The following is a 24,785-nucleotide window of genomic DNA, read 5'->3' as shown; positions in this document are numbered from 1 at the left end:
TTAACTCCCAGTAAGGGGGGGGGGAATTCTGGGGGCTGAATACTGCTGTCCTTCCCTTCATATATCCTAAATTTGTACGTATACCCTGATGCACTCTCGCACAGCTTATACATCTTCACACCATACCTTGCCCTCTTACTCGGCAGGTACTGGCGGAAATGAAGCCTCCCTTTAAAATCTACCAAGGACTCATCAATAGAAATACACTTCTCAGGGGTGTATGCTTGGGAAAACCGGGCACTGAAACGGTCTAATAGGGGTCTCCATTTATACAAACGGTCAAAACTGGGGCCATCTCAAGGTGGGCACTGCTAATTATCAGAATAATGTAAGAAGCGAAGTATTGCCTAATTTATTTTTTTTAGGTTACAGGTCAGTTCTTAAGTTGCATTGAGGGGCCCATATATTAGTAACCCCTATCAAACACCCCATTTTTAGAAACTAGACCCCTCAAAGTATTCACAACAGCATTTAGAAAGTTTAGTTTAATAATAGAATTTAGAGCAAAGTTGAGGTAAAATTTACCTTTTTTGTCAGAAAATCCTTATCCTTTATACAATTTTTTCCTATAACACAAAAGGTTTTATCAGAGAAACGCAACTCAATATTTATTGCCCAGATTCTGCAGTTTTGAGAAATATCCCACATGTGGCCCTAGTGCACTAATGGACTGAAGCACCGGCCTCCGAAGCAAAGGAGCATCTAGAGGATTATGAGGCCTCCTTTTTATTAGGCACCATGTCCAGTTTGAAGTGGTCTTGTGGTGCCAAACCAGTGGAAACCCCCAAAAAGTGACCCCATTTTGGAAACTAGACCCCTTGAGGAATTTATTGTAGTTTTCATAGGGTCCATGCGATTTTTGATGAGTTTTTAAGTAGTGTGGTGACTAAAAAACAGCAATTCTACTATTGTTTTTTTTATTCTATTTTTTTTACAGCGTTCACCGTGCGCTATAAATGACATATTCACTTTATTCTGCGGGGCGATACGATTATGGCGATACCAGATGTTTATAGTTTTTTTTATGTCTTATGGCGTTTGCACAATAAAATACGTTTTGTAAAAAATCATTTACTTTTTGTGTTACCATATTCTAAGAGCCATAACGTTTTTATTTTTCCATAAACAAAGCCGTGCGAGGACTTATTTTTTGCGTAACGAACTGTATTTTCGATCATTACCATTTTTAGGTACATGCGACTTTTTGATCTCTTTTTATTCCATTTTTTGGGAGGTGAAGTGACCAAACAATTGTGATTCTGGTACGGTTTATTATTATTTTCTTTTACAGCGTTCACCGCGCGGGATAAATAACAAAATAATTTTTTAGTGCAGGCCGTTACGGACGCGGCAATACCAATTATGTATAGTTTATTTGTTTGTTTATATATTTTTATTAATAATAAAAGACTGATAAGGGAAAAAGGGGGATTTTTACTTTTATCACTTTTATTTTCTTATTTTTACACATCTTTTTTTACTTTCTTTTTTACTTTATTACTTTGTCCCACTAGAGGACTTGAGGGCTGGAGGCCCTGATCTATATTTTAATACACTGCACTACATGCATAGTGCAGTGTATTAGAGCTGTCAGCTACTCACTGACAGCAAGCATAGTGGGTCCTGACTTTGTCAGGACCCACTAGGCTTCCGTCGATGGCATAGCCGGACGCCATTGTTAGGTGTCCGGTTGCCATAGTCACCATCGCCGGCCGCTATCGTGTAGCAGGTCGGCGATGGTAGCTTAACCCCTAAAAAGTCGCGAACGCTAGTGAATGCGGCTTTTAAGGGGGTTAATCAGCGGGGACACAGCGATCGGTCCCCGCTGTAGGAGCTGCGGCAACTGATGTATGAGACAGCAGCTGTCACTGCCCCTGTATGTTTCGGGAAGACGGCCGAAATGGCCGTTACTCCCGCAACGTAATATTCCGTCGCTGAGCGCGAAGGGGGCGGTCAGCGAGACAGAATATTACGTCGCTGAGCATTAAGGGGTTAAGCACAGGTGAATATCTGCCCATGTAAAACCACCTTTAGTCTTTAAACATCTATAACATAGAACAGAAGTGAACAAACTACTGGCTACTATTCATCGCCTGTGTAATTGCATTTACAAATTTAGGTGAAGTATTAATTTTGTGCTTGCAAATTAGCCGTTTTATGGACTATAAGCGCAATTACATGATTTCAAGCTGGACATAAAGTTAATGAAGTGCAGAAATGAACTTCACATTCAAGTTCTTTTATACAAATCAGAATAGCAAATGCAGAGCTAATGCCAAAAAAAAATCTGCTCATAACCCAGTTATGTGCTAGTGACCGCGGTAATGAGCACATTATTATTAGAAGTCTTTATAGGTCATGTTTACTTGCTCTTCTTACAGCCTTGTGATACAATCTCTATCCAGAGGGGATTAACCCTTTCAAGACCGAGCTAATTTTGGCCTTCAGGAACAGCCCCATTTTTTTCAAATCTGACCTGTGTCACTTTATGTGGTAATAACTTTGGAATGCTTTTGCCTATCCAAGTGATTCTGAGATTGTTTTCTCGTGACATATTGTACTTTATGTTAGTGGAAAAATTTGGTCAATAAATTCATTGGTTAATTGTGAAAAACACCAAAATTTAGAGAAAATTTGCAAAAATTAATCACCCAATATTAAAAACTAGACCCCTCAAAGTATTCAAAACAGCATTCAGAAAGTTTCTTAACCCTTTAGGCGTTTCACAGCAAAGTAGAGGGGAAATTGACAAATTTAATTTTTTTTGCTGCAATTCATTTGTAATACATTTTTTTCTGTTCACACGATGAGAGGCATTTACGTGTGAAAAGACAGATTGTTTACAGCTGCCTCGTTTCACACGTAAATGCTCCTCGTAATTTATGAGGCGTCTGTGACGCTCGTAAATCTTGAGCTGTTCTTCATTGAGTTCAATGAAGAACAGCTCAAATTACGTTGCAAAGAAGTGCCCTGCTCTTCTTTGCTGAGGCAGTCAATTTACGCGTCGTCGTTTGACAGCTGTCAAACGACGACGCGTAAATTACAGGTCGTCTGCACAATACGTCGGCAAACCCATTCAAATGAATGGGCAGATGTTTGCCGACGTATTGTAGCCCTATTTTCAGGCGTAAAACGAGGCATAATACGCCTCGTTTACGCCTGAAAATAGGTCGTGTGAACCCAGCCTAACACAGAAAGTTTTACCAGAGAAATGCAACTCAATATTTTTTGCCCAGATTCTGCAGTTTTTAGAAATATCCCACATGTGGTCCTAGTGTTATAATGGACTGAAATACCGGCCTAGTGGGTTTTGTGGCCTCCTTTTTTTAGAATATATTTTAGGCACCATGTCACGTTTGAAGAGGTCTTGTAGTGCCAAAACAGTGGAAATCCCCCAAAAGTGACACGGTTTTGGAAACTGCACACCTCAAGGAATTTTTCTAGGGGTATAGTTAGCATCTTGACCCCACAGGTCTTTTGCTATATTTATTGGAGTTTGCCTGTGAAAGTGAAAATCTACCTTTTTTCTGAAAAAATATAAAAAAAAATTCTATTTGCAAGGAATAAAGAATAAAAAGCACCCCAAAACTTGTAAAGCTACTTCTCCCGATTACAGCAATGCCCCATATGTGGTACTAAACTACTGTTTTTCACCCACGGCAGAGCTCAGAAGGGAAGGAGCGCCATTTGGATTTTGAAGCGCAGATTTTGCTGGATTGGTTTTCAATGCCATGTCGCGTTTGCAACGCTCTGGAGGGAGCAAAACAGTGGAAACCCCCCAAAAGTTACCCCATTTTGAAGACTACACCCCTCAAGGAATTTTGCTAGGGGTATAGTTAGCATTTTGACCCCACAGTTTTTCTGTTGAATTTAGTGGAATAAGGCTGTGAAAATGAAAATCTATTTTTTTTCTGAAAAAACATAGAAATGTTTAATTTTTACAATGAATAAAGGAGAAAAATCACCCCAAAATGTGTAAAGCAATTTGTCCTGATTACAGCAATATGCCACATGTGGTAATAAACTGCTGTTTGGACCCACGGTAAGACTCAGAAGGGAAGGAACAATATTTGGCTTTTAGAGCTCAAATTTAGCTGGAATGGTTTTCGGGTGTCATGTCGAATTTGCAAAGCCCCTGAGGTACCAAAACAGTGGAAATCTCCCAAAAGTCCCTTTAGGGGACTGGAACGAGCGATCATTAGGTCACTGGTACAATACACTGCAATACTAATGTATTGCAGTATAATGTCATTTTTACAGACTCCTGTAACAGCGCGATCACTGTTTCTGTCCATTAGTCCCGGGTATCAGCTGTAATACACAGCTGACACCTGGAGCCCGCTCCATATATAACCCCCCGCACCATTGCGCGTTAATGCGCAGCGGATGGTGCAAAGTGAACATTCAAATTTTCCACTGATATGCAATTTTAATGCACACTATGTTGTGCCCAGTTTGTGCCACTGAAGATAAATACCTCGTACAATGTTGAGCGGGTTCTCCCGGATATAAAATATTATATATGTGAACGTAAGATGGTGTTTGGGCACGCTGTGGGGCTCAGAAGGGAGGGAGCGCCATTTGGCTTTTGGAGCGCAGATTTTGCTTGGTAACTGTTCTGTTTGGGGTTTTGCTGGTATTTCAGTTTATAATGTGGGGGTATGTGTAAATTGGGCAGAGTACATCAGAACATAATAAGAGGGTATAATAATTCGGTAAATAAATAATAATCCGCAGATATGTGGCCAATGCCGCACTGAAAAATGGCGCCCGATCTTTTCCGCTTTTGGACACTGCACAATTTCTGTCGCTATATTCTGAGAGCCAGAACTTTTTTTATTTTTTCTTCACCGGAGCTGTTTGAGGGCTTATTTGTTGCGGAACAATCTGTAGTTTTCATTTGTACCATTTTAGGGTACATGTGATTTTTTTATCACTTTTTATTAGATTTTTTTGGCAAGCAAAGTTTTTTGTCTTTTTTTTTAGTGTTCACCGTGCGCTATAAATGACATTTTACTGCAGGTCGATACGATTACGGCGATACCAGATGTATATCGTATTTTTATGTTTTGTGGCGTTTGCGCAATAAAATCACTTTTTGATAAAATTATTTATTTTTTGTGTCACCATATTCTGATGGCCATAACTTTTTTATTTTTCAGTCAAAAACGCTGTGTAAGTGCTTGTTTTTTGCGGGACAGGTTGTAGTTTTTATTGGTACTATTTTGGGGTAAATACGACTTTTTGATCACTTTTTATTCTATTTTTTGGAGGGTTGATGACCAAAAAAATAGTGATTCTGAAAGTTTTTTAATTATTTTTTTTGCGGTGTTAACCGTACGGGAAAAATAATATCGTTTTATAGATTGGGTCGTTATGAACGCGGTGATACCAAATATGTGTACTTTTTTTTAACATTTTCATTTTTTTCCTATAATAAAAGACTTATTATAGGAAAAAATGAATTTTTTTGTTTTTGTAACTTATTTTTACACTTTTATAAAACATTTTCATTACTTTTTTCTTTACTTTTTACTTGAACACCTGCAGCACTGATGGCTGCTATAATACATTACACTACCTAGGTAGTGTAACGTATTATAAACTGTCAGTGTGACGCTGAGAGTCACACTGACAGGAAGCTTATGAGGACCTGCCTCCGGCTGGTTCTCATAGGCTGCTGTGCATGGCAGACCCGGGGGCTGTTCTATGGCCTCCGGTTTTGCCTTACAGCCGACTGCAGCACCCGCAATCGGTCCCCGGGAAAGTTTGTTGTAGCAACAAACTTTCCAGTTTGTTATAGTAACAAACTTTCCAGTTCGTTGCTACAACAAACTTTCCCTGCGATCACATGACCGGGACCTGAACCAATTAGGTCCCGGTCATGTCTCCAGGACTAGAGGCAGGGGATAACCGCACGATCCGGGTGTCAGCGCTACTCTGAGACACCCGGATCGCGCTTTTAACACCCACCGTGAATTCACGTCGGCGTTGCACAGAGCCCAGCAAGCGCCGACGTGAATTTACAGTGGGCGGTCGGGAAGCGGTTAATTAAAGAGCATTTGCGCCTACATTTTTATTTTATTTTTTTAAATATTGTAAAAAAACAAAACTTCACCTGTAAATAGAAGTCTTTCAGTTGTCTTTGTCTGTCAAAAATTATATTCAGCAATTTAATTTGTACTTCTGAGAAAATTCTCATATTGTCAACCGATATGACCACTAGAACAGTTCCAAAAGTGGAAAATATGGCTGTGACAGTGGATGGAGGACAGGACCCATAATTGGTTTTCACACAGTTTTCTAAAAAGAAACAGGGCTCAAGACTAAAAATGATTGGACATCAGAGGTTCCTTAATTAAAAAAGTGACCTTTGGCAGGAAATCAGGTGGCATCACTCTGACAGTCAGCAAATTATTTTGCCGTGCAATAGATGCTATCTGAACTGCCACAAAAGCTCAAGCACAAGTTCATGTCACCAATTTTCATGTAGTAGTAACATTTGCAGCAATTTTAATCATTGTCTGGGGACGTGGACAGACAACAAAAAAATGCTTATTTCCAGGGCCAGATTATAGAGAGGAGCTGGATTTAATATCTTTTCACGCTGGTATAGAGTACGTTCCAGATTGCACACTTTGATACCTGCCTGCGGTCTCCTCGCTGGGTTGAAGATGTGGAGAACATGTGGACGCGATTTTACAGACCTTTTGGGCGTGCCCGAAGTTATCTGACTTTTGGACTGAGGTGTGGCGTATTTCCTCAAAATTCACGGACTTCCCCCTTCCATGTTCACCAGCCTTCTTCCTGCTCCATCTGTGTGACGTTCCATCAGAGGCGTAGCTAGGTTCTCCAGCACCCGGGGCAAAGATTCAGTTTGGCGCCCCCCCCAACCTCTTTCCCGACATCTCATTCCCCCTCACCGTGTTTGTTTTCTCTACCAATCAATGACGTGTCATTTCTTTTCCACATTTCTTTTTATGTAACGCGATCATAAAAACATTTGTACATTTTACAAGCAATATAGTTCTATACACAGCCCCAGAACCAAGCTCAGTACATAAATACAGCCCCAGCACAAATACAGCTCAATTTAGTGCAACCCCTGCCGTATAGGTATGTATGGCGTAAAACTACAGCTCCCAGCATGGCCCAAACAATGATAAGGATATGCTGGGAGTTGCTGTTTCAGAAAAAATAAATCCTATCATAATCATACTACCCATCATCTCGCTGCAGATCATACAGTGACTACAGTGCTGATTAGAGGCAGAATAAACATTTACATTAAGTGACTCACCGGTGACGTCTCAGATTCTAGTTCTTTTTCTTCATCCGGTCCAGACCTCTATGATGACTTCTCCCGGTCACAGCCCATTTCTGCAGTTTGCTGCTCAGATGTCTTCAGATTCTCACTTTTCCAACATTTCTGCACCTATAAATAAAGATAAAGTTCTCATTATACCACACACTACGCCCCTAAATATAATAGTGACATACACTGCACCTCTAATTATAATAGCACCATACACCATGTCCCACACACACACACACACACACTGTGCCCCCTGTAGATAGAGCCCCCTGTAGATAGTGCCCCCATATAGCCCACCCCTGTATATAGTGTCCCACAAATAACGCCCCCTATAGTGGTCTACAGATAGCCCACCCCTGTAGATATAGCCCAGCCCTGTATATAGTGCTCCACATAGAGTGAAGGAAATAAGTATTTATTATATTATGCTGAAGGAAATAAGTATTTATTATATTATGCTGATTTTGTAAGTTTGCCCACTGTCAAAGACATGAACCGTCTAGAATTTTTAGGCTAGGTTAATTTGACCAATTAGAGATAGATTATATAAAAAAAAAAAAAAAGAAAATCACATTGTCAAAATTATATATATTTATTTGCATTGTTCACAGAGAAATAAGTATTTGATCCCCTACCAACCATTAAGGCTGGGTTCACACGACCACTTTAACGTCCGTAATGGACGGACGTATTTCGGGCGGAAGTCCCGGACCGAACACAGTGCAGGGAGCCGGGCTCCTAGCATCATAGTTATGTACGATGCTAGGAGTCCCTGCCTCTCTGCAGGACAACTGTCCCGTAGTGTAATCATGTTTTCAGTACGGGACAGTAGTTCCACGGAGAGGCAGGGACTCCTAGCATCGTACATAACTATGATGCTAGGAGCCCGGCTCCCTGCCGTGTGTTCGGTCCGGGACTTCCGCCCGAAATACGTCCGTCGATTACGGACGTTAAAGTGGTCGTGTGAACCCAGCCTAAGAGTTCAGCCTCCTCCAGACCAGTTACACGCTCCAAATCAACTTGGTGCCTGCATTAAAGACAGCTGTCTTACATGGTCACCTGTAGAGATGAGCGAACTTTTCAAAAGTTCGGTTCGGCTAGTTCGCCGAATTTCACAAAAAAGTTTGATTCGGACCGAACTAGTTCGGACCGAACCTGTCACTTCCGTGCGCCGAGCATGCTACTGTCCAGGGTGCTGATAGAGTTAATGGGCTGCACTAACTCTTTCAGCAACCTTGACAGTACATGCTCGGCGCGCAGAAAATACAATTTAAATGTAATAAAAAAATAAAAATTATACGTTCGTACTTACTTTCCTCCTGTCCGGCCTCCAGCAATGACGTTTCATCCCTTTCGCCGCTGCAGCCAATCACAGGCTGTAGTGGCGGTCACGCACGTCAGGATGACGCTTCATCCCACGTGACCGCCTCTGCAGCCAATCACAGGCTGCAGCGGCGACATGGATGAAACGTCATCGCTGGAGGCCGGACAGGAGGAAAGTAAGTATGAACGTATTATTTCTTTTTTTTGGCATGTATGTATGTTGTCATGTATGTATGTATATATGTGCATGTATGTTTGCATGTATGTTGGCATGTATGTATATATGTGCATGTGTGTATGTATATTTGCATGTATATATTTGCATGTATGTATGTATGTTTGCATGAATGTATGTTTGTATGTATGTATGTTTGCATGTATGTATGTTTGCATGAATGTATGTTTGCATGTATGTATGTTGTCATGTATGTATGTTGTCACGTATGTATGTTGTCATGTATGTATGTAGTCATGTATGTATGTATATATGTGCATGTGTTTGCATGTATGTTGGCATGTATATATGTGCATGTGTGTATGTATATTTGCATGTATATATTTGAATGTATGTATGTTTGCATGTATGTATGTTTGCATGAATGTATGTTTGCATGAATGTATGTTGTGATGTATGTATGTTGTCATGTATGTATGCATGTATGTTTGCATGTATGTTGGCATGTATGTATATATGTGCATGTTTGTATGTATATTTGCATGTATGTATGTATGTTTGCATGTGTGTATGTTTGCATGTATGTATGTATGTTGGCATGTATGTATATATGTGCATGTATATTTGCATGTATATATTTGCATTTTATGTATGTTTGCATGTATGTATGTATGTTGTCATGTATGTATGTTGTCATGTATGTATGTATGTGCATGTATGTTTGTATGTATGTTTGCATTTATGTATGTTTGCATGAATGTATATTTGCATGTATGTATGTATGTTGTCATGTATGTATGTTGTCATGTATATATGTGCATGTATGTTGGCATGTATGTATATATGTGCATGTTTGTATGTATATTTGCATGTATGTTTGCATGTATGTATGTATGTATGTTGTCATGTATGTATGTTTGCATGTTTGCATGTTTTTATTTTTGCATGTATGTTTGCATGTATGTTTATATATATGTGCATGTATGTAATTATGTTTGCATGTATATGGCTGGTTATAAAAGTGGGGGGGACCCCACGTCATTTTTTTAAATTATTATTATTTTTTTAAAAAGACATGGGGTTCCACCCAATTTATCATAACCAGCCACATACAACACAGTGTTATTAGCCTGGGAATGGACAAAACCAGTGGCCCTTCCCACCCATGTAATGCCAGACTGCTGCGGCCTTGTATATGGCTGGTTATTAAAAATGTGGGGGACCCAACGTCTATTGTTAAATTTGTTCAATTAAAAAAAAAAAATGACGTGGGGTCCCCCCCATTTTTATAACCAGCCCGATACAACACAGCAGCAGCAGCCTAGCATTACAAGGGTGGGAAGGTCCACTGTTTTTGGCCCTTCCCAGCCTCATAATACCAGCCTACGGCCGCCCCAGTACCCGACCATCACAACAGATGGTCGGGTACTGGATCGTACCAAGCTCTTCCCGGCACCCCTGGTGGTGGTGGGTACCGGGGTAATAATGGGTGGTTAGTGCTAGCCTCTGCACCGGCTAACACTAAGTACCGCCTTAATAATGGACGCTGTCAATCAGCCAACTGCCATTATCTAGGCACTAATAAAGTTTTAAAAAAAACACAAAGACAATTCTTTTTTTATTGAAATAAGAAATCCCCAACAAAACCCTCGTTAACCATTTTATTAAAATTTGAAAAAAACGTAGATCTACGCAGTAGTCCAACGAATCGAAGATGTAGTCCAATCGGTACATCAAAATCTGCAACAACATAAAAAAACAGTTATCAATGTGAACAATAACAATACTTCTACTCACCTACACACATATATACACGCACACACACACAAACAACCATACACAAACACACACATATACACACATATAAACAAACACACCCATATATACACAAACACACACACACATAAACACACACACCCATATACACAAACACACACATATACAAAAACACACACACACACACAAACATCTACACACAAACATATACACAAATACACCCATATATACACACACATATACACAAACACACCCATATATACACACACACATAAACACACACCCATATACACAAACACACACATATACAAAAACACACACACAAACATCTACACACAAACATATACACATACACCCATATATACATACACATATACACAAACACATATACACAAACACACATAAAAACAAAAACAGACAAAGACACATACCCAAACACACACACTGTTTCTTTTAAATGCTGCTGGGGAACCCGCTCGATCCACTATATAAGGCTGCGCTATAGTGCAGCATTTAAAAGAAACAGGATCCTGACCTGTCCATAGAGTTTAAGGCAGCACAGAGTATTTCAGGAGATGAGCGTGCAGATTCAGTGCTGCTGTGAACTCTGCTCTTACCATTACGTAGCTCTCAGTCTGTTACCTCTCCTCCACTCCTGTCCTCAAGAACACCTTCACATGATTGGCAAGTCACCACGTAATGGTAAGAGCAGAGTTCACAGCAGCACAGAGTATTTCAGGAGATGAGCGTGCGGATCTTGTGCGGGGTGGTGACTTGCCAATCATGTGAAGGTGTTATTGAGGACAGGAGTTTGACAGCGGCGCGTAAATATACGCCTCGTGTGAACAGACAAACGTCTGCCCATTGCTTTCAATGGGCAGATGTTTGTCAGCGCTATCGAGGCGCTATTTTCGGGCGTAATTCGGGGCAAAAACGCCCGAATTACATCCGTAATTAGTGCGTGTGAACACAGGGTATGTTCACACGCACTAATTACGGCGCGTAAATAGACGCCCGCGTCATAGAAGTGACCTGTCACTTCTTTGGCCGTAATTGGAGCCGTTATTCATTGACTCCAATGAATAGCAGCGCCAATTACGTCCGTAATGGACGCGGCGTTCAAGCGCCTGCACATGCCGTAACGGCTGAAATTACGGGGATGTTTTCAGGCGGAAACATCCCCGTAATTTCAGCCGTAACGGTCGCTGTCGTGTAAACTTACCCTTATAATGACAGCACGGCTCGCAAAAGCGGCCGGCTGCCCGTGGCCGGCCGTGCTCGTAATTACGAGTCGTAATTACGAGCACGGCCCGTAAAATAAAAAAATAGAACATGTTCTATCTTTTTAACGGCACGGGCACCTTCCCGTGAGAAAACGGGAAGGTACCCGTGCCTAACAGAAGTCTATGGGCCCGCTATTTCGGGTCGTAATTACGACCCGTAATAACGGGTGTTTTTACGGTCGTGTGCATGAGGCCCCGTAATGACGGGTGGCTACATGTGTGCACCCGTCATTACGGCAGCGTTGCTAGGCGGCGTCAGTAAATAGTCACTCTCCAGGGTGCTGAAAGAGTTAACTGATCGGCAGTAACTGTTTCAGCACCCTGTTCAGTGACTACCGATCACAATATAGAGTACCTGTAAAAAAAAAAAGATGTTCATACTTACTGGGAACTCCCTGCTTCCTCCAGTCCGGTCTCCTGGCCGTTGCCTTGGTGACGCTTCCCTCGCGACATCCGGCTCGACATTCCTAGATGACGATGCAGCCCATGTGAGCGCTGCAGCCAATCACGGGCTGCAGAGGCCTCTGCAGCCAATCACAGGCTGCAGAGGCCTCTGCAGCCAATCACAGGCTGCCGCGTCAGAAAAGAAGGTCGGACTGGAGGAAGAAGAGGGACTCGTCCGCAAGACAACGACCAGGTACGTATGAAATGCTTTTTATTTTATTTTTAATCAGTAGCCTCTTTTCTCAGTGATTGATAGAGATAAGTGGCTGCCGATTTGTATAATATTTTTGACCGGGTTCGGTCAAAACGGGTTCGGCCGAACCCGGTGAAGTTCGGATTCGCTGCGAACCGAACTTTTCCGGAAGTTCGGACCGAAACCGGGTTCGGTTGTCCCGGTTCGCTCATCTCTAGTCACCTGTATAAAAGACTCCTGTCCACCGACTCAATTAATCAGTCTGACTCTAACCTCTACAACATGGGCAAGACCAAAGAGCTTTCTAAGGATGTCAGGGACAAGATCATAGACCTGCACAAGACTGGAATGGGCTACAAAACCATAAGTAAGACGCTGGGTGAGAAGGAGACAACTGTTGGTGCAATAGTAAGAAAATGGAAGACATACAAAATGACTGTCAATCGACATCGATCTAAGGCTCCATGCAAAATTTCACCTCATGGGGTATCCTTGATCCTGAGGAAGGTGAGAGCTCAGCCGAAAACTACACGGGGGGAACTTGTTAATGATCTCAAGGCAGCTGGGACCACAGTCACCAAGAAAACCATTGCTAACACATTACGCCGTAATGGATTAAAATCCTGCAGTGCCCACAAGGTCCCCCTGCTCAAGAAGGCACATGTACAGGCCCGTCTGAAGTTTGCAAATGAACATCTGGAGGATTCTGAGAGTGATTGGGAGAAGGTGCTGTGGTCAGATGAGACTAAAATTGAGCTCTTTGGCATTAACTCAACTCGCCGTTTTTGGAGGAAGAGAAATGCTGCCTATGACCCAAAGAACACCGTCCCCACTGTCAAGCATGGAGGTGGAAACATTATGTTTTGGGGGTGTTTCTCTACTAAGGGCACAGGACTACTTCACCGCATCAATGGGAGAATGGATGGAGCCATGTACCGTCAAATCCTGAGTGACAACCTCCTTCCTTCCACCAGGACATTAAAAATGGCTCGTGGCTGGGTCTTCCAGCACGACAATGACCCGAAACATAGAGCCAAGGCAACAAAGGAGTGGCTCAAAAATAAGCACATTGACGTCATGGAGTGGCCTAGCCAGTCTCCAGACCTTAATCCCATCGAAAACTTATGGAGGGAGCTGAAGATCCGAGTTGCCAAGCGACAGCCTCGAAATCTTAATGATTTACAGATGATCTGCAAAGAGGAGTGGGCCAAAATTCCATCTTACATATGTGCAAACCTCATCATCAACTACAAAAAACGTCTGACTGCTGTGCTTGCCAACAAGGGTTTTGCCACCAAGTATTAAAATACTTATTTCTCTGTGCACAATGCAAATAAATATATATAATTTTGACTATGTAATTTTCCGTTTTTTTTAAAAATATAATCTATCTCTCACTGGTAAAATTAACCTAGCCTAAAAATTCTAGACTGTTCATGTTTTTGACAGTGGGCAAACTTACAAAATCAGCAAGGGATCAAATACTTATTTCCTTCACTGTATATAAATAGGAACATGCACAGTAAAACCATCCTTATTCCTGTAGAGACGGTCAGGGAGCCCATCATGTAATCCCTTTAGGCTAATCAGGTAAAATGGATTTGTTTCTCCGCAAACATCACACACTTCCTTTCTGGCCCCCAATCCGGATTTTGGAGGCCGTTCATTGGATGCTATTGCATCTTCAAGAATAATGTTATTAGGATACCTAATAGGACTGTATAGCGGGCTCTTAGCACCTGCAGGTTTAACAGGTTCCCGACCGCTGGCTGTGTTTTTACGGCCAGTGGTCAGGGTCTCTGAAGTCCGCCGTATAGACTAATTACGGCGGCACTTCAGAGACTGTGCACGCACGATCGCGTGCACACAGCTCTGTGCCCTGGCTGTTGCTAACAGCCATGGGCACTGGGCAGAATGTCAGGGGCCAATCTTTTGGCCCCTGAACATGTGATCGCTGTGACAACCAATCACAGCGATCACATGCATTTCTACGTATAATACAGTGTACACGCGATCGCGTGCACACAGCCCTGTGCCAACGCTGTTACCAACAGCTCTGGGTACTGGGCAGAGTATCAGGGACCAATCTGATGGTCCCTGAACATGTGGTCGCTGTGAAAACCTATCACAGCGACCACATTTGTTTTATTTTGACTTTTCTGGCAGCAAATCTCCTGCCTCTTTTCTTCTCCTCAAACATTGTTTCAGTGTGAGGAGAAGAAGAGACTCGAGAGAATTGCTGCCAGAAGATTACAGTTACAAAAAAAAATACAGTTACACTCTATAAAACATTCTCTGTATAGATAGATTTCTATTTATCTATACAATCTATGCATCTATCTTTTTTTCTATCTACCTATCTTCTTTCTTTTATTCTATTAGAATAGGCAGGTAGGGAGTATATAATTATATATATATATATCCACATATGCAGGGGCGTAGCTAGGGGGGGCAGGCGGGGCATGTGCCCGGGCGCAACTTAGAGGGGGGCGCCAGCGCCACCTCCTCCTGCACTATAATTGTACCTGTGTCGCAAGGACAAAGGTACAATTAGAAGCAATGAATGACCGGGCACGTTCTATCTACGGGGGGGGGGACTCTAGCGACGGGGGGGGGACTCTAGCGACGGGGGGGGACTCTAGCGACGGGGGGGGACTCTAGCGACGGGGGGGGACTCTAGCGACGGGGGGGGACTCTATCGACGGGGGGGGGACTCTATCTACGGGGGGGGGACTCTATCTACGGGGGGGGGACTCTATCTACGGGGGGGGGACTCTATCTACGGGGGGGGGGACTCTATCTACGGGGGGGGGGGACTCTATCTACGGGGGGGGACTCTATCTACGGGGGGGGACTCTATCTACGGGGGGGACTCTATCTACGGGGGGGGACTCTATCTACGGGGGGGGACTCTATCTACGGGGGGGGGACTCTATCTACGGGGGGGGACTCTATCTACGGGGGGGGACTCTATCTACGGGGGGGGACTCTATCTACGGGGGGGACTCTATCTACGGGGGGGACTCTATCTACGGGGGGGGACTCTATCTACGGGGGGGGACTCTATCTACGGGGGGGGACTCTATCTACGGGGGGGGACTCTATCTACGGGGGGGGACTCTATCTACGGGGGGGGACTCTATCTACGGGGGGGGACTCTATCTACGGGGGGGACTCTATCTACGGGGGGGGACTCTATCTACGGGGGGGGACTCTATCTACGGGGGGGACTCTATCTACGGGGGGGACTCTATCTACGGGGGGGACTCTATCTACGGGGGGGACTCTATCTACGGGGGGGACTCTATCTACGGGGGGGACTCTATCTACGGGGGGGACTCTATCTACGGGGGGGACTCTATCTACGGGGGGGACTCTATCTACGGGGGGGACTCTATCTACGGGGGGGACTCTATCTACGGGGGGGACTCTATCTACGGGGGGGACTCTATCTACGGGGGGGACTCTATCTACGGGGGGGACTCTATCTACGGGGGGGACTCTATCTACGGGGGGGACTCTATCTACGGGGGGGACTCTATCTACGGGGGGGACTCTATCTACGGGGGGGGACTCTATCTACGGGGGGGACTCTATCTACGGGGGGGACTCTATCTACGGGGGGGACTCTATCTACGGGGGGGACTCTATCTACGGGGGGGGACTCTATCTACGGGGGGGACTCTATCTACGGGGGGGACTCTATCTACGGGGGGGACTCTATCTACGGGGGGGACTCTATCTACGGGGGGGACTCTATCTACGGGGGGGACTCTATCTACGGGGGGGACTCTATCTACGGGGGGGACTCTATCTACGGGGGGGGACTCTATCTACGGGGGGGGACTCTATCTACGGGGGGGGGACTCTATCTACGGGGGGGGACTCTATCTACGGGGGGGGACTTTATCTACGGGGGGGGACTTTATCTACGGGGGGGGACTTTATCTACGGGGGGGACTTTATCTACGGGGGGGACTTTATCTACGGGGGGGACTTTATCTACACGGGAGGACTTTGTCTACACGGGGGGGGCTTTATCTACAGAGGGGGGACTTTGTCTACACACGGGGGGGCTTTATCTAAGGGGGGACTTTATCTACGGGGGGTGTCTATCTACAGGGGGGGCTATATACTGGGGTGGGCTATCTATGGAGCACCATATATAGGGGTGGGCTAAAGCTACAGGGGGGGCTATATAGTATATAGCCCACCCCTGTATATAGTCCCCCTGTAGATATAGCCCACCCCTGTAGATATAGCCCACCCCTGTAGATATAGCCCACCCCTGTAGATATAGCCTACCCCTGTAGATATAGTCCCCCTGTAGATATAGCCCACCCCTGTAGATATAGCCCACCCCTGTAGATATAGTCCCCCTGTAGATATAGTCCCCCTGTAGATATAGCCCACCCCTGTATATAGTCCCCCTGTAGATATAGCCCACCCCTGTATACAGTATCCCACAAATAGCTCCCCCTATAGTGCTCCACAGAAAGTCCACCCCTGTATATAGCCCCCCTGTCCATATAGTCCACCCCTGTATATAGTGCTCCACAGATAGCCCACCCCTGTATATAGTATATACAGGGGTGGGCTATCTGTGGAGCACTATATACAGGGGTGGACTATCTAGTGGAGCACTATATACAGGGGTGGACTATATGTACAGGGGGCTATATACAGGGGTGGGCTATCTGTGAAACACTATATACAGGGGTGGACTATATGTGGAGCACTATATACAGGGGTGAACTATATGTGGAGCACTATATACAGGGGTGGGCTATATCTACATGGGGGCTATATACAGGGGTGAGCTATCTGTGGAGCACTATATACAAGGGTGGGCTATATCTACAGGGGGCTATATACAGGGTTGGGCTATACGTGGAGCACTATATACAGGGCTGGGCTATATCTACAGGGGGCTATATACAGGGGTGGGCTATCTGTAGAGCACTATATACAGGGGTGGGCTATATCTACAGGGGGCTATATACAGGGTTGGGCTATACGTGGAGCACTATATACAGGGCTGGGCTATATCTACAGGGGGCTATATACAGGGGTGGGCTATCTGTAGAGCACTACAGGGGGAGTTATTTGTGGGACACTATATACAGGGGTGGGCTATATGGGGGCACTATCTACAGGGGGCTCTATGGCAGGCACTATCTACAGGGGGCTCTATGGCAGGCACTATCTACAGGGGGCACAGTGTGTGTGGTGCTATTATAATTAGAGGTGCAGTGTATGGCGCTATTATATTTAGGGGCGTAGTGTGTGGTATAATGATAACTTTATCTTTATTTATAGGTGCAGAAATGTTGGAAAAGTGAGAAGCTGAAGACATGTGAGCGGCAAACTGCAGAAATGGGCTGTGACCGGGAGAAGTCATCATAGAGGTCTGGACCGGATGGAGAAAAATATCTAGAATCTGAGACGTCACTGGTGAGTCACTTAATGTAAATGTTCATTCTGCCTCTAATCAGTAATGTAGTCACTGTATGATCTGCAGCGAGATGGTGGTATGATTGATAGGATTTATTTTTGTGAAACAGCATCTCCCAGTATATCCTTATCATTGTTCGGGCCATGCTGAGAGCTGTAGTTTTACGCCGTACATACCTATACGGAAGGGGTTGCACTAAATTGAGCTGCATTTGTGCTGGTGCTGTATATATGTACTGAGCTTGGTTCTGGGGCTGTATATATGTACTGAGCTTGGTTCTGCTGTTGTATATATGTACTGAGCTTGGCTCTGGTGTTGTGTATAGAACCATATTGCTTGGAAAATGTAAAAATGTTTTTATGCTCGCGTTACATAAAAAGAAATGTGGAAAAGAAATGAAACGTCGATTGGTAGAGAAAACAAACACGGCGAGGGGGAAGGAGATGTCGGGAAAGAGGTCTGGGGGGGGGGGGGCGCCAAACTGAATCTTTGCCCCGGGTGCTGGAGAACCTAGCTACGCCTCTGACATATATATAGCAATAGCGGTTTATTTTTTTGTTAGCGGTAGTGTAGATATATATACCAGTTAGTTTGTGTTTTATAAAAATAAAAAAAGTTTGTTTAGTTAGTGTTAGTGACGTTATGGCGAGGAAGTTGTTTAGCGCCGAGGAGGCATACGCCATGCTGTGGTCTGAGTCGGAGACCGCATCAGAGATGGCGTCAGAGATGGAACCTGTTTTGGGCAGTGACGATGATAGCGTCACTTCAGGTTCATCTTCAGGGGACGTTGTCCCTGATGCAGTTGAAACTGCAGAACATGAAAGCGCAGGGCCAAGTAGCGCTGTAGCACGGAACAGCCTGGTCCCTTCAGTCCAGGCTCTTGTATGGGCACCTGCCCCATCTTTTGGGCCTAGAATCCACGGATTTACTGCCACTCCTGGCATAACCGTGGACAATACAAATTTTGTCCAAATGGATTACTTCCATTTATTTATAACGGACGACATCCTAAATCTGATTGTCCACGAAACTAATTTATATGCCGCTCAATATATAAGGCAGAAACCTTCATCCACCCATGCCAAAGATTGGACGCCCACCAAATTGCAGGAATTAAAAAAAAATTTGGGGGCTCACCCTAAATATGGGTATTGTCAAAAAGCCCTCCATTAGGTCTTACTGGTCAACAAGACCCGCCCAAGCCACCCCAGTATATTCTGCAGTAATGCCCAGGTCTCGTTATGGGACAATAATGAAGTTCCTCCACTTCAACGACAACGCACAGGCCCCCCCAAGTACCGATGCAAACCGGAATCGGTTGTTCAAAATAAGACCACTGATAAATTCCCTCAATCATTTATATCTGCAACTCTACACCCCTGAGCAGAATGTAAGCGTGTACGAATCCCTCCTCAACTTCCATGGAAGACTTAGCTTTCGCCAATATCTACCTTCCAAAAGGGCAAGATATGGCGTTAAGCTTTATAAACTGTGCGAAAGGGGGTCAGGATATACCACCGCCTTCAGGATTTATGAAGGGCGGGACCGCTCTATAAATGTTCCCGGATGCCCCTTTGATCTTTCCACCAGCAGCAAGATCGTGTGGGAGATAATGCAGCCTCTGCTTCACAAGGGGTACCACCTGTACTGCGATCATTTTTATTCCAGTGTGCCCGTTTAGGCATTTGCATGCTGCAAGGACTGGGGCATGTGGTACCATGCGCAAAAACCAAATTGGTTTTCCACAGCAATTAGTGGGGAAGCGCATGGTAAAGGGGGACTCCTGTGCTTATGCATCTGAGGAATTGCTGGTGGTCAAGTACAGGGATCGCAAAGATGTGTATGTACTAAGCACAATACATACCGCAGGAACAGTGGCAGTGAGGGAAAGAGGGGAAACATCGGACAAGCACAAACCAGTGAGCGTGTCCGAATATAACAAGTACATGGGGGGGGGGGTGGATTTAAGCGACCAGGTTTTACAGCCCTATTTAGTGAAGTGAAAAACAAAAACCTGGTACAAAAAAGTGGCCATTTATCTGTTACAGGTGGCCATCCACAACTCATTTGTGCTCTACAAAAAAAACAGAGGCAGAGACACATACCTGGATTTCCAGGAGAAAATTATCGAAGGCCTCATTTATGATGTTCAGGACACCAGAGAATGCCCCCAGTCTGAGGACACGTCATCAGTCGGATTCCCCCAACACCAACCAGAAGCAACCTTAAGGAAAAAGTGCCGCGCCTGCAGAAAAGACGGGCACCGCAAAGATTCCCGATATTTCTGTCCATCATGTCCCTCACAACCAGGCCTGCGCATTGAGCCATGTTTTAAAAAATACCACATTGTTCTGCATTATTCGATTTTAGTTAATTAGTTGAAAATATATTTTCCCTACATTACATTTTTATTTTTCACCTGATTTTACTCCAAGGGTGAGGGAGGGAATGGTTGGGGGTTGGATGTCATGTTTGCATGTTTTCTAAAGTTCATCTGCTGGAGAGCTCCATTTGCATAAACCTGCAATTTCTTATTTTAGAAAACCCAAAAAAATTTAATCCCATTATACCCCTAGATGAATATTTTGGGATCTCTGCTTCAAGAGCAGATTTTTTGGAAGTGTTAGGGTATGTGCACACGCTAGCTGTCATTTACAGCTGAAATGACAGACTGTTTTCAGAAGAAAACAGCTGCGTTGTTTCAGCCGTAAATGCTCCTCCTCGTAATATACGAGGCGTCTGTGACACTCGTATATCTTGAGCTGCTCTTCGTTGAGTTCAATGAAGAACGGCTCAAATTACGTTGCAAAGAAGTGCCCTGCACTTCTTTGCCGAGGCAGTCAATTTACGCGTCGTCGTTAGACAGCTGTAAATTACAGGTCGTCTGCACAATACATCGGCAAACCCATTCAAATGAATGGGCAGATGTTTGCCGACGTATTGTAGCCCTATTTTCAGACGTAAAACGAGGCATAATACGCCTCGTTTACGCCTGAAAATAGGTCGTGTGAACCCAGCCTAATAGAAACTCTGTTAAAGAGGCTCTGTCACCAGATTATCAAACCCCTATCTCCTATTGCATGTGATCGGCCCTGCAATGTAGTAAAGTTTTTTGTTTTTTTAAAAACGTTAATTTTTGGCCAAGTTATGAGCTATTTTATATATATATACAAATGAGGTTTGAAATGGACAATTGGGCGTTTTTTTGTCGTTATGTTCAACTGGGCGTGTATTGTGTTTTTAACTGGGCGTGTTTATGTGTATGACGCTGACCAATCAGTGACCAGTCAGCATCATACACTTCTCTCCATTCATTTACACAGCAGCGATGTGCAGCCACATACACAGAGATTAACGTTAATCAAGTGTCCTGATAATGAATACACATGACCATCCAGCCTGGACGTCATGTGTATTCAGAATCCTGACACTTCTGACTCTTTTCTTTGAGATTTCCAGCAAGGGAAACGAAATCTCGTTTACCTCCGTAATCTCGCGAGAAAAAACAATCGTTACTGTTATCTACATTGCAGTGCCGATCACATGCAATAGGAGATAGGGGTTTGAGAATCTGGTGACAGAGCCTCTTTAAGTTTTGTAAAACCAGCTTTGAAAAAAGGTGATTTGTGAAATAAGCTTCTTCTATCGTAAGTCGTCCTATATCTCTATGTGATAAATAAGGCACACATATTTGTTATCCCCATGCACAGGAGAAGTGGCAGAATGTGAAAGGAGATGAATTTTTTCCATGGTCTATACTGTGTGTGAAAACTGCTAGCATAAACGGACGCATTTGCTAAAAAATTGCTAATTTTATTTTGTTCCATCTTATTCAAGAAACTTTCAGAAGAAAACTGGACTGTCTAAAAATATGATAAACCCCTTGAAGGAAACCTTGTGGGGTCTACTTGTGTGAATGAAGTCATTTATGGGGTGATTCTAATGTTTCAGCAGCATTACGCCCCCCCAGAAAACAGTATGCGGCTATAAAATCAAATGCAGAATTCCTGGACCGAAAAGGCCAAAAAGCCTCCTTTTATGCCAAGCCCTGGCACATGCCCGCACAGTGAATAAAGCACACATATTTGATATCCCCATGCACGGGAGAAGTGAAAGAATGTGAAAGGAGATTAATTTTGTTCGTGGTCCATACTGTGTGTGAAAAATGCTGCCATAAACTGACGCAATTGCTAAATTCTTGCATTTTTTCCCAATTTTGCCCACTTTAGAGAAAAAAAATAAATGATGTATACTGACAAATGCCACTAAAACAAAGCCCTATCTGTCCTTTAAAAAGAGTGTAAAATTCAAAGATGAACTTTATTCACCTGCAGAGTTATAGTCATCTAAAGAAGCACATAGCAAAATTGTGAAATTTGCTCTGGTCATTTAGCTGTAAAACAGCCTGGTCCTTAACCGGTTAAAGAAATGATCCCATCATGAAAAGCCCTGTTAATAAGCCCTTTTAGGCAGAAGGCCACTGCACAGGGATCGTTTCTCTCTGGAGAACGTGGAAATGCTCCTGACATACAGTAATGTTCAAAAGTTTTAGGCAGTTGTGAAAAAATGCTGCAAAGTAAAAATGCTTTCAAAAATAGAAGTGTTAATAGTTTTTTTTTAATCAATTAACAAAATACAAAGTGAATGAACAGACGAGAAATCTAAATCAAATCAATATTTGGTGTGACCACCCTTTTCCTTTAAAAAAGTCATGAATTTTTAGGATTATAGTCAGGTGTATGATTAACCAATTAAACCAAACAGGTGATAATGATCATCATTTTCATATGTAGGTTAATGTTAAATACTTTTGTGTCAAAAAAGACAAAAGTATAATAGGTATGATACCTTTATTGGCTAACCATAAAAGTTCTATATGCGGCTTTCAGAGCACAGAGGCCCCTTCTTCAGGCAGTTTACAAATGAATGACTTAGAAAAAAGCACAACATTTAGATGTTACACAAAGACAATTAGTACATGAAGTGATATATCATTAAGATAAGCCGGGGCAATAAAACTGAGGTTATAGGGGTGATGACTTAGGAGTTAAGGCATCTGGAGTCAGTCTGATGGTGGACGTGACGTGTGTCCATGTAGTGGCTCATAAATCCTGGTGTTAGATTGAGGCCTTGTGTCAATGACTGGAATTTTATCATCATCTTGAATTCCCAAATTTTTCTTTCTGTTGTTTTTAAAATGACCCTTCAGAATGAGTACCTTTAAATCTGCCAAACTGTGGTCTGGTCCAGAGAAATGTTTTCCCACGGGTGTATCCACCTCCTGTTTTATTGTATGTCTGTGAAGATTCATCCTGGTTTGTAGTTTTTGTATTGTTTCTCCAATGTAGATTCCTTTATTGATGCACCTTGTACACAGGATCATGTACACTACATTGGAGGATGTGCAGGAGAACGTGCCAGTGATTTTATAGTCCTGCTGCGTGTTTGGTATCTGGATGGTGTTTGATGACCAGATGTTGGTACAGGTCTTGCATTTTCTACTGTTGCAAGGAAAAGTGCCAGTCTCTGATGGTGGTGAGAGGGCACTTCTGACCAGGAGATTCCTTAGGTTTGGTGGCTGTTTGTAGGCAAGGAGTGGTAAATCTGGGAATATTTCCTTCAGTTTATTGTCTTTGTTAAATATAGGTTGGAGATCAGCAGCAATTTTCCTCAAGATGTTCATTTGTGGGTTGTATATGACCACTAGGGGCACCCTGCTGTTGTCTTCCTTCTTTTTGTACTCCAGAAGATTGCTCCTTGGAATTCTTGTTGCTCTGTAGATCTGATCATCTATAATCCTTGGATGGTATCCCTGTTGTAAGAATGTATTCCTCAGTGATAGCAGGTGTTGTTTTGTGTCTTCACTGTCTGAACAGATCCGTATGTATCGCAGAGCCTGGCTGTAGATGATGGATTTCTTTATGTGTCTTGAAACACAGTCATTAACTGTTACAGAAACAGCTGTGCAGGAGGCTTAAACGCTTTGTGCATGTGTGCCTAGAAGAATTAATGCTGTTTTGAAGGCATAGGGTGGTCACACCAAATATTGATTTGATTTAGATTTCTCTTCTGTTCATTTACTTTGTATTTTGTTAATTGATTAAAAAAAAAACTATTAAGGCCCCATGCACGCGACCGTAAAAACTCCCGTAATTACGGGCCCATAGACTTCTATTGGCCACGGGTACCTCCCCGTATGCTTGCGGGAAGGTGACCGTGCCGTTGAAAAAGATAGAACATGTCCTATTTCAGGCCGTAATTACGGCACGGGCAGCCCATAGAAGTCTAGGGGGCTCCCGTAATTACGGGTGACTACGTGTGTGCACCCGTAATTACGGGAGCGTTGCTAGGCGATGTCCGTAAATAGTCACTGTCCAGGGTGCTGAAAGAGTTACTATCGGCAGTAACTGTTTCATCACCCTGGACAGTGGCTACCGATCACAATATAGATAAAGCTGTAAAAAAAAAAAAAAGAAGTTTATACTTACCCAGAACTCCCTGCTTCTTCCTCCAGTCCGGCCTCCTGGGATGACGTTACAGCCTATGTGACCGCTGCAGCCAATCACAGGCCAATCACTGGCTGCAGCGGTCACAAGGACTGCCGCGTCATCCAGGGAGGTCGGGTCGGATGTCAAGAGAGGGACGCGTCACCAAGACAACGGCCGGGTAAGTATAAATTTCTTTTACTTTTATTACGGAAAGGGCTGTCCCTTCTCTCTATCCTGCACTGATAGAGAGAAGGGGCTGCCGATTAGTGCAGTGCAATTTTGCAGCCAAACACGTGCCCGTAAATACGGGTGCAATACGGGTCGAATACGTGT

General features: G+C 43.7%; 1 long non-coding RNA gene across 1 annotated transcript in view; it reads left to right on the top strand.

The window, feature by feature from the left end:
- Positions 1–17,865: 17,865 nt before the first annotated feature.
- Positions 17,866–24,785, top strand: part of LOC142746246 (uncharacterized) — a 54,203-nt gene continuing 47,283 nt past the window's right edge. The window contains exon 1 of the long non-coding RNA XR_012881700.1: positions 17,866–17,963. This is a non-coding gene — a long non-coding RNA (uncharacterized LOC142746246). The remainder of the gene's footprint in view (positions 17,964–24,785) is intronic.

The sequence above is a fragment of the Rhinoderma darwinii genome, chromosome 1, assembly GCF_050947455.1.
Source record: "Rhinoderma darwinii isolate aRhiDar2 chromosome 1, aRhiDar2.hap1, whole genome shotgun sequence".
Taxonomy (NCBI): Eukaryota; Metazoa; Chordata; class Amphibia; order Anura; family Rhinodermatidae; genus Rhinoderma; species Rhinoderma darwinii.
The sequence above is the reverse complement of the archived record's forward strand: the minus strand, read 5'-3'. Positions and strand labels throughout refer to the sequence as shown.